This window comes from Pongo pygmaeus, chromosome 10 (assembly GCF_028885625.2).
Source record: "Pongo pygmaeus isolate AG05252 chromosome 10, NHGRI_mPonPyg2-v2.0_pri, whole genome shotgun sequence".
Lineage (NCBI taxonomy): Eukaryota > Metazoa > Chordata > Mammalia > Primates > Hominidae > Pongo > Pongo pygmaeus.
In genome coordinates, this window is record NC_072383.2 from 17,896,871 (window position 1) to 17,908,948 (window position 12,078).

Below are 12,078 nucleotides of genomic sequence, written 5' to 3' on the forward strand. Positions count from 1 at the left end.
TTAAAATGTAAGCTCCATGAGGAAAGGGCTTTTAAGTCAGTTTTACTCACTGCTGCATCAACAGTACCTAGAAGAATGCCTAGCACATGCTTGTCTTTAAATATATAATTTCTCCATAAATGAATAAAGTCATTACTGTCATACATGATCTCATTAATACTCATAGAAAACTTAGAAAATTTTATGTTACGTATTATGTAACTGCAGAATTAGTGGTATCTTTTTCTAGACTGGATAAAAGTTTGGATTCATGTAGCAAGTACAGCAGGCAAAAAGTACGCATACAGATATCTTTATATATATCTATGCTATTTGTAATAATAAAAAATTAAACAGAAGTATCTAAAAATTTCGTCAGTAGATGATCTGCTAAATAAGTTTAGTAGTCCAAATACTTTATATAGAAAGCAAATTAATTTTTTGCTTAATATGAACTAAGCATATTATATCACTGTGTAAAAAGAATAGTTGTAACATCAAAAGTATGATTGCGGGCGTCCGGTGCCATGGAGCAGTAGGCTCAGGAGCCTTGCCCATGGCGAATTGTGGATGATTGCGGTGGAGCCTTCACTATGGGTGTCATTGGTGGCGGAGTATTCCAGGCCATCAAGGGTTTCCGCAATGACCCTGTTGGAATTTGGCACCAGTTGAGAGGTAGGGCCAACACTGTGAGGATCTGAGTTCCCTAGATTAGAGGTAGCTTCGCAGTGTTGGGGGGCCTGTTCTCCACCATCGACTGTGGCCTGGTGCGACTTTAGGGCAAGGAGGATCCCTGTAAATCTGTTACCAGTGGAGCATTGACTGGGGCTGTGCAAGAAGGATCCCTGTAAATCTATTACCAGTGGAGCATTGACTGGGGCTGTGCAAGGAGGATCCCTGTAAATCTATTACCAGTGGAGCATTGACTGGGGCTGTGCAAGGAGGATCCCTGTAAATCTATTACCAGTGGAGCACTGACTGGGGCTGTGCTGGCTGCCTGCAGCGGCCCACTGGCCATGATAGGCTCGGCGATGATGGGGGGCATCCTGTTGGCCCTCATTGAGGGCGTTGGCATCCTCCTCACTCGCTACACGGCCCAGCAGTTCCAAAATGTGCCCTTGTTGCTGGAGGACCCCAGCCAGCTGCCCGCTGAGGATGGCACCCCGGCCCCAGGCTATCCCAGCTATTAGTACCACTGAGGAAGCCACTGCCACCGTGGGAGCTGCTTCTCGGTTTTCTTCCCGATAATCTACCTCGAAGGGAGGGCTAGCTCCCAGTTAGCCCTGGGACCCTCCAGAGAGGGCTTCTACTCTGCTCCCTAGTCCCAGGCTGGGGGGTGGAGCACCACAGCTGCCCTGACAGATGGATCCCCTTTTTCTCTCTTGGGGAACCCCAGCCCCACACTCCCATGTATCAAGTTCTCACCCCAGCTCCTTTGTGTGGCACTCTCATGTGTATTTAAAGCCCATTTTAAATGCCAAAAAGAAAGTATGATTACATTTGGAAAATACATACAACTCTTTGCACCCAATATGTCTATATGTGTATGGGTGCATGTTTACATGGAAAGGTGACTAAAAATTATGTAAAATCAAGTATATTAAATATTTACCTCTAGAGTTTGACGTCACTGTATTGAAACAGAACTCTTCTGGCATGTTTGATTGTTTATATTTTACATTAAAAATCTTTCATGTTTTGTAATAAAAAGTAGATAAAGAATATTCAGAATGACATAAAATAAAAGTTAAAATAAGAAAAGAGATGAGCAGTATTCAAACAGCAAACAAGGAACAATGAGAAAGAAAAATAAAGTGAAACAAGATAAATAAGCCAAAACTATTTGCCAAGATGTAGGTTAAGAAGTTTCTTTTTTCAAATTCAAATCAATCATTTTGAGAGTGACTATTCTACATACAGTTAATGAAATCTTTACATTACTTTATCTCAAATTTGTGTTTTCAACTCTAAGTAAAATTTTATAAATTCTAAATGGAGCTATTTAAGAAATGTTTATATAGTGATCCCTAGTAAATGAAATTTTAAATGTTTAATTTCAGAAAACAGCAAACCTTTGCCAGAATATCAAAGTAAAATGGGCAACAAATTAAATTTAATACAGTCATAAATCCAAGTGAGCTAGGACAAGAGATTTTTTTTCTGTAGCTGCTTGATGCAGACCTGTGTCACCATTATCACCATGTATAACTTTTCCCGCTTGACACACTTTTATGAGAGCTAGTTTGGCAAGAAAGTATGGTTCTAACTGGAGAATTAGTAAATTTATCTCTCCACCTTAGTCTTTCAGTATTCATGGTGGTCATGCTACCAAGTAATTGAAGAGTTTCTGATAGAAGTCATAAAACTTTATGGTGGTTAGATAATGTGATAAATTTGCCCCAGGATGAAAATTTCTACCTTATGTTCTCATTAGGTAGAAGAAAGAAAGCCTTCGGGAGGTATGAAAGGAAAATATCTTGGGTTTCTAAAATCACTAAGCTAAAGGGAAAATTCGAGCTGGAAACTGCTTAGGGAAAGCCTGCCTCCCATTCTGTTCAAAGTCATCCTTCTGCTCACTGAGATAAATGCATATGTGATTGCCTCCTTTGGAAAGGGTAATCAGAAACTCAAAAGAATGCAACAACTTGTCTCTCATTTACCTATGACCTGGAAGCCCCCGCTGCACTTTGAGTTGTGCCGCTTTTGCTTGGAGTTGTCTCACTTTTTCAGACTGAACCAGTGTTCATTTTACGTATGTTGACTGATGTCTCATGTCTCCCTAAAATATATAAAACCGAGCTGTGCTCTGACCACCTTGGGTACATGTCATCAGGACCTCCTGAACTGTGTCACTGGTGTACATCCTCAACCTTGGCAGAACAAACTTTCTAAATTAACTGAGACCTGTCTCAAATTTTCGGAGTTCACAGAGGACAGATGAAAGCAAAGATCAAAATTGTGAAAATCAGAAAAAAAAATTATAAAATTTATTAAATTTTAAGTTAGGGTAATTTTTTAATGTAATATATCTCCCTTTCCATAGTCCTCATACTAAGAATAATTTTAAACAGTAAACATTATGTATAAAACAAGTAAGAAAAGACTCTGAAGGTGACAAAAAAATGTAGTAAAGCTAAGGACCTCTGGACAAGAGAAACAAGGTGATATTGAGTTCTCTGAGTATTTTTGTTTCTGTTTCATGTATCACAGCCTGAGAGCTAAAGATGGAAACCCAGAATGAACACTGACTGAAAAAGAAAAAAGAAACCTTGCTCTCTAGTCAAAGTACAAGGAAAGGAGAAGCATGGCAAGAAAGAAAACTTTTTCACAATAACCTCTCTATTCCAGCCAAACAAAACAGAAAATAAGGTGTTGCCCCACTCCCACCCATCCTATTTAAGAACTACTAGACCTAGATATCCCCCCACAAAAGAATCTAAAAAGTTACCTCCAAAACCTCATTGTGGTGGTATCAGAGAGGACTAAACAGGGAGAATGTGGTCTTCTACCCCACCAGGCAATAAGGAGGTTCACCTTTTCCTCTCAGCTTAAATGGTGTCTTAGGAGGTCTAATGCAAAGTCAGGACTTTCGCCATCACTCAGCTGTACAGAACCTGCACCCAGTACATTGTCAGTAAAGATCACCTGAGAAACAAATTGCCAACACTAGCCCTGCAGTAAAAAGGAAGGAGCCACCCATTCCCATCACTCAAATGTCAATAGAGGTCAAGTGAGGAATCCTGAACTTCTACCTCCAAATAGCAGTAATAAGGTGGTGCCCTCTATCCCCTACCAGAGCAGAGAAATACTGTTAAAACAGACATTTTAAGTAAAATCCAGAGTTTTATAGCACAATACAAAAATGTCTGAGTTTTAATAGACAATCACTTATCATGCCAAGAACCAGGAAGATGTCAAACTGAATTAAAAAAACACTCAGTTGTTGCAGTGAGCTGAGATCGCACTGCTGCACTCCAGCCGGGACAACAGAGTGAGACTCCATCTCAAAAAACAAACAAACAAAAAACCAATCAATTGATGGCAAGTTGACAGCAATATAATGAAAATAATTAGGTAACATGACTGATATTTTTTGGCTGTGTCCCCACCCAAATATCATTTTGAATTGTAACTCCCTCAATTTCCATGTGTTGTGGGAGGAACCCAGTGGGAGGTAATTGAATCATGGGGATGGGTCTTTCCTGTGCTTTCTCATGATGGTGAATAAGTCTCATAAGATGTGACAGTTTTAAAAATGGGAGTTTCCCTGCACAAGTTCTCCCTCTTGCCACTGCCATGTAAGAAGTCGCTTTTGCCTTCCTCCATGATGGTGAGACCTCCCCAGCCACATGGAGCTGTAAGTCCATTAAACCTCTTTCATTTTTAAACTGCCCGGTCTCAGGTATGTCTTTATCAGTAGTGTGAAAACAGACTAATACAGTAAATTGATATGAGTAGAGTGGGGCGCTGCTGAAATGATACCCAAAAATGTGGAAGTGACTATGGAACCAGGTAACAGGCAGAGGTTGGAACAGTTTGGAGAGCTCAGTATAAGACAGAAAAATGTGGGAAAGTTTGGAACTCCTAGAGATTTGTTGAATGTCTTTGACCAAAATGCTGATAATAATATGGACAATGAAGTCCAGGCTGAGGTGGTCTCAGATAGAGATGAGAAACTTGTTGGGAACTGAAGCAAAGGTGACTCTTTTTATGTTTTAGCAAAGAGATTGGCAGCAATTTTCCCCTGTACTAAAGATTTGTGGAACTTTGAACTTGAGAGAGATGATTTCCAGTATTAGGAGAAAAAATTTCTAAGCAGCAAAGCATTGGGAACTGGAGTAAAGGTGACACTTGTTATGTTTAGCAAAGAGACTGGTGGCAATTTTGCCCTGCCCTAAAGATTTGTGAAACTTTGAACTTGAAAGAGATGATTTAGGGTATCTAGCAGAAGAAATTTCTAAGCAGCAAAGCATTCAAGAGGTGACTTGGGTGCTGTTAAAGGCATTCAGTTTTATAAGGGAAGCAGGGCATAAAAGTTCAGAAAATTTGCAGCCTGAAAAGATGAAATAAAAGAAAATTCTATTTTCTGATGAGAAATTCAAGCAGGCTGCATAAAATTGCATAAGTAATAAGGAGCCAAATGTGAATCCCCAAGACAATGGGGAATATATCTCCAGGACATGTCAGAGATCTTCAAGGCAGCCCCCCATCACAGCCCCGAAGACCTAGGAGGAAAATATGGTTTTGTGGGCCGGGCCCAGGGTGCCCATGCTGTGTGCAGTCTAGGGACTTGGTGCCCTACATCCCAGACACTCCATCTGTGACTAAAAAGGGCCAAGGTACAGCTCAGGCCTTGGCTTCAGAGGGTGCAAGCCCCCAGCGTTGGCAGTTCCACTTGGTATTGAGCCTGTGGGTGCACAGAAGTTAAGAACTGAGGTTTGGGAACCTCTGCTTAGATTTCAGAGGATGTATGAAAATGCCTGGATGTCCAGGCAGAAGTTTGCTTCAGGGAAGAGCCCTGTTGAAGAACATCTGCTAGGGCAGTGAGGAAGGGAAATGTGGGGTTGGAGCCCCCACACAGAGTCCCTACTGGGACATCATCTAGTGGAGCTGTGAAAAGAGGGCCACCATCCTCTGGACCCCAGAATTGTAGATCCACCAACAGAAGGCTTACACTGTGCATCTGGAAAAGCTGCAGACACTCAACACCAGTCCTGAAAGCTGCCAGGAGAGGCGCTATTCCCCGCAAAGCCACAGGGGAGGAGCTTCCTAAGAATGTGGGGACCCACCTCTTGGATCAGCATGACCTGGATGTGATACATGGAGTCAAAAGAGATTATTTTGGAGCTTTAAGATTTGACTGCCCCACTGGATTTAGGACTTGCATGGTGCCTGTAGTCACTTTGTTTTGGCCAATTCCTCCCACTTGGAATGGCTGTATTTACCCAATGCCTGTACCCCCATTGTATCTAGGAAGTAACTAACTTGCTTGTGATTTTACAGGCTCTTGGGCAGAAGGGACTTGCCTTGCCTCAGATGAGGCTTTGGGCTGTGGACTTTTGAGTTAATGCTAAAATGAGTTAAGACTTTGTGGGACTGTTGGGAAGGCATGATTGGTTTTGAAATGTGAGGACATGAGATTTGAAAGGGTCCAGGGTGGAATGATATGTTTTGGCTGTGTCCCTACTCAAATCTTACCTTGAATTGTAACTCCCGCAATTCTCATGCGTAATGGAAAGAACCCAGTGGGAGGTAATTGAATCATGGGGCGGGTCTTTACCGTGCTGTCCTCTTGATAGCGAATAAGTCTCATGAGATCTGATGGTTTTAAAAATGGGAGTTTCCCTGCACAAGTTCTCTTTCTTGCTGCCACCATGTAAGAAGTGCCTTTTGCCTTCCTCCATGATGGTGAGGCCTCCCCACCCAGGTTGAACAGTAAGTCCATTAAAACTCTTTCTTTTGTAAATTGCCCAGTCTTGGATATGTCTTTATCAGCAATGTGAAAATGGACTAATACAATGACCAAGTCGGCTTTATTCCAGGATGCAAGACTAGTTCAATATTCAAAAATAAATCAGTGAAATTCACCATATCATCAGTCTGAAAAAGAAAGCTCACAGGATCATACAAATGAAAGCCAAAAAAAATTAAAAAATATATCAAGGAGAAAATAAAATAAGTTATAGCAAACTAGGAATAGAGGAGAACTTCCTTTACTTTATAAAAAGTATCTACAAAAATACTTCAGCTAACATTATGCTTAATGGTAAAAGCCTGAATGCTCTTCCTCTAAGATTGGGAAAAAAGAAAGGATGTCTGCTTTCACCATTGTTATTTTAACATAATGCTGAAAGTTTTAGCCTGTGCTGCAAGACAAGAAAAAAAGTTAAAGGGTTTACAGATTAGAAAGGCAGAAATAAAACTGTTCCTATTTTCAGGTGACATAATTGTATGTAGACAATTTAAAACAATCTACCAGTAAAACTTCTAGAACTAATAAGTAAGTTCAGCCAAGGTCAGAGGAGATAAGACAGATAAATTTAACATTTTTATATCCTACCAATAAACACAAAAATATTAAAAATGCAGTACCATTAAAATCACTCAAAAAATGAAACAGATGTAAAGACAATAAAAGGTACAGGACACATATTCTGAAAACTACATAATTATAATGAAGAAATCAAAGATCTAAATACTTTGAGTGACATATTATTTACATGAATAAGAATATTCAATATTAGTAAATATGTCAGTTATCCTCAAATTGCTATAAAGGTTTAATTCAAATTTTGCCAAAATTGCAGCAAGAATTTTTTTTTGTCAAGATAGACAAGATTATTCTAAAATTTATATGGAAAGTCGAAGAACTAGAACAGCTAAAACAATTTTGAAAAGGAAGAATATACTGGGAGAAATTAGTCTGCACTATTTTTAAACATACATCTATAGTACTCAAGACTGTGTGATATTGGCAGAAGTATATGCACATAAATAACAGGACAGAATAATGAAACCAGAAATAGACTCACACAGATATGTCCAACTGACTTTTGACAAAAGTTCAAAACAATTCAATTAAGAAATACAGTTTTTCAATGAATGATGCTGGAGTTAGTGGACATCCACTGGGAAAAGTAAAAAGGTTCCTTGACCTAAACTTTATGTTTTATGAAAAATTTAACTAAAAATAGATCAGAGACTAAACCATAAATTATAAAATGGTAATGCTTTTAGAAATAAACATAGGAAAAATATTTCAGGATCTAATGCTAGACAAATAATTTTTAGACTTGACAACAAAATCATCACTTATAAAAAGGAAAATGATTAATTAAACAATTAAGTTAGATTTTATCAAAATTAAAACTTCTGTTGTTCCATCGAATTTTAGGATTGCTTTTTCTCTTTCTGTAAAAATGTCATTGGAATTTTGATAGGAAATTCATTGAATCTATAGATTTTTTCTGTTGTATTGACATTTTCATAATATTAATTCTTCCAATCCATGGACATGCTATCTTTCAATTTATTTGTGTTTTATTTTTCATCGATGTTTTATAGTTTTCAGCATACATATTTTTTACTTAATTTTTTTTTCTTTTTTTACACATTGTTAATGGAATTATTTTCTTAATTTTTTTGAATAGCTAATTGTTACTGTATAGAACACTGCTCATTTATGCATGTTGACTTTGTATTCTGCAACTTTACTAGATTAATTTATTAGGTCTAAAAATTTTTTTGGTAAAGTCTTTAAAATTTTCTACATATAAAATCATGCCATCTGCAAACAGAGACAACTTAACTTCTTCTTTTCCAATCTGGATGCCTTTTATATATTTCTCCTGCCTAAGAACCCCAATAGCCAAAGCAAACTTGAGCAAAATGAACAAAGCTGGAGGCATTTACACTACCTGATTTAAAAATACACTACAGAGCTATAGCATTTACACAGAATAATACTGTCATGAAACAGACATCAGAAAATGGAACAGAATAAAGATCACAGAAATGAATCTATGCATTTATGGTCAGTTGATTGTCAACAAAGGTGCCAAGAACACACACGGGGGAATGGAAAATATCTTTAATAAATGGTGTTGGAAAAACCAAAGTAAAATAATTAAAGTGGATCCGTATCTCATACCATAAACAAAAATCAACTCAAAATAGATAAAAGGCTTAAATGTAAGACCCAAATCTATAAAACTACTAGAAGAAAACATAAGAGAAATGCCAATTAAAATCAAAATGAGGTATCACCTCACCCGTTAGAATGGTTATGATCAAAAGGATAAAAGATATCAAGTGTTGGGCAGAATGTGAAAGAAAGGGAACCCTTGTACATTGTTGGTGAGAATCTAAGTTAGTACAGTAATTATGAAAAACAGTATGAAGTTTCCTCAAAAAATTAAAAACAGAACTACCATGATTCAAGATTCAATAACCCTACTACTGAGGAAATATCCAAAGCAAATGAAATAAATATTTCGAAGTGATAGCCGTACTCCCATGTTTATTGCATCATTATTACCAATGGCCAAGATATAAAATCATTTTAAGTATTCATCAAAGGATGAGTGGATAAATAAAATGTGGTATATATACACAATGTAATACTATTCATCCTTTAAAAGAAGGAAATCCTGTCATTTGGAACAATATGGAAGAACCTGGAGGACATTAATTAAGTGAAAAAAGCCAGGCACAGAAAACCACATACTGCATGGACTCCATTGTGTGTTGAACCTAATAAAGTTGAACTCACAGAAGCAAAGAATGTAAAGGTGATTACCAGAGCCTAGGGGTTGGAGAGAATGGGCAGATGTCTGTGAAAAGATATAAAATGTGAGGTAAATAGGAAGAATAAATTAAATTGATCTATTATACATCATGGTGACTATAGTTAACAGTATATTGTATATTTGAAAATCACTGAGAATCGATTTTAAGTTTTCTAACCCCATACAAAAAAGGATAAATTTGCAAGGTAATCCATATGTTAATTAGCTTGATTTAACTATTCCACAAAGTATATCATACATCAGAACATCTGTAGTGCACCTTAAATATATAAAGTTTTTGTCAATTAAAAATAAGTAAATTCATAAGTAAATAAAATTAAAATACCCTACAGAGAGGATACAATTACAAGCTACAGACTGGGAGAAAATAGTTGCAAAGCACATATTTGACAAAAGATTAATATTTTTATGTAAGGAGCTCTCAAAACTAAATGATAACCAAAAAGTCTACGTAGAAAATGGGCAAAAACATGAAGAAGCATTTCATTGTAAAGAATGTAAGAATAAAAAATGAGCACATGAAACTATATACAACATTATAGCTATGAGGTAATTGCAGATTTAAACCCCAGTGAAATATCACTACACATCTATTAGAATGACAAAGATAAAAAATAGTGACACTACCTGTTCCGGGGAAGGACCGTATATACAAAGCAAACCACAGAGCAGAAGGCACTGAGAAGCCAAAGTGTGAAGCAAACAAATCTAGTTTGCTAGTAAAGGATATTTAATTGGGGTTTACAGAGAGAAGTGTGGTCTTGGTTTAATTGGTGGAATTTACAGAAAGAAGTGTGGCCACTCAGGACTGATATACCATAGGGAAAAGTTGTACATGCTCTGTAGAAACAATTAAAAGCAGCCCTCCAAAAAAAAAGGCTAGATGTGTTATAGCCCTTATGTGTGACAAAATCAAGATTGAACATGTTCTTACACTAAGAACAGGAAATAAAGTAGGAATCAGGAGGCATTCAAGGAACTGGGGCTAACAATAAGTAAACATGACAGATTAACATCCAAGATGGAGTCACTTTTGTCTTCACACTCTACCTCTCTAATCCTGTCTTACAATCTCATGTACTCACCTCTTCTGGGATAGTCCCTGAGTCTGTGGGGTAGGGGTGGGGGATGCTGCAGTTATTTTGATGGTGTGGGTGACACTTTGCATCAATTCATTTTCTACTTGTGATGTACTTTAACATCACGTCCTAAGGATCTAAACCTACAGACATAAACAGAGAAGCAAGAGGAACAGAAGGCAATAGGCAGAAATAGAAGTGTTTAGGCAAGGCAGTTCTTCCCGATCAAGCAGCATGACAGTGGTATCTTCATCTCTGTTGGTGAGGACATAGGATTATGGGCTAGGGTTGCATATCAAACATGTTACTCAAGGGGCTAGGGTGCTGGTATTATCTGTAAGATTACAGGGGCAGCAAAGGACCATGTCAAGTGGCCAACCAGAGTGCCCTTAAAAGGGGGCTGTATTCCAGTGTATTGGTATGTGGAGCATTTTGGCTCAGACTCAAACAGGACCAATGGATGCCTCTTTAGTTGGCCATGGAATTCCTTGATCTCTGACAAGAAATACTCTGTCCAACTTGGGGGAAGTTGGCAGTTCCACATCCAAGCAAGTATCCCCTCCCCTGGCTCAAGGACTTGGGGAGTCCCAAATAACATTTACCATTGTTCTTTTATCAGCTCCAGTAGGAATGTATCTGGTAAGATCTTCTTTACAACTATGGATAATAGTCCTTCCTCTGTAGTGGTCCTGAATCCTTAATATGGTGCCAACCCCATATTAGTCTCAACTGAATTAGAGTTCTTAATGGCTTGAGGCATAAACTTCACCAATTTATGAAAGGTATAGGATTGTGAAAGTGCTAGCAGTTTTGCCTTCAAAATGACATTTTTCCTTTCAATCAACTCTTCCAGTTGGGGATTATATGGCAAATGAAATCTCCAGTCTATAACATTTTCATATGTCTAATCTTGGACATCCTGTCCAGTGAAATGTGTGCCTGGGTTGCTATCAATGCATCAAGAACATCCATGCATGACACTTAATCCCTCCAAACTCTAACAGTGGCTGTTTTGTTTGTTGTTTGGCAAAGAAAGGCCCGCAACAATCCTGTGGCAGTATCTACACATATTAATGCACACTTCTCTCCCAAGCTTACTAGGAGGTGTTGAAAAGAGTCTATCTGCCAGTCTCTTATAGGGACAGCTATTTTAGGTATGTATCTTATACAGGTAGAATATAGCAGGGGCACAAACGAGAACAAACTAAGTACTTTGCTACAGCTGCCACAAAATCTGCATAGCAGAGGTACAATCCTGTTGACTTTGTTATTTGCTAATCCACTTCTGCACTGCAATGCCTACTATGTTTACGTTCCCAATAAGCTCCCTGCAAGGATTAAGAGAGAGCAAGTGTCATCGTTTTTGCTGGACTATCAGCCTCCATGTTACCAGAAGGTGAACCTGACTGGTGTGCTGAAGTATGATACACAGTTAGGCTTGCAGTGGGTTCCTGTAGCCCTTCTCAAATGTCTTTTCATGTAGCAGCTCTTCGTAAGGGTTTTTAAAGCACATACAAATCATCTCCGGCTCATTGAGCAAGACAAGTTGCAAGATGCTTAAATACTGCTCAACGATTTGTACAGAGAACTGTAGGCCATAGCTCATAGGTACAAACTAACCATGCAGCTCAGAGTTCTACCCATTAAGTGCTTTGTTGCATTCCCATCTCAAACCAGATATTATCTGTCTGCCATTGCATAGCTGCTGTTGT

General features: G+C 38.2%; 1 pseudogene; it reads left to right on the forward strand.

Annotated features, from left to right (window-relative positions):
• The first annotated feature begins 506 nt into the window (after positions 1-506).
• LOC129009752 (mitochondrial import inner membrane translocase subunit Tim17-B-like) lies at positions 507-1,169 on the forward strand (annotated as a pseudogene).
• The last annotated feature ends 10,909 nt before the right edge of the window (positions 1,170-12,078 follow it).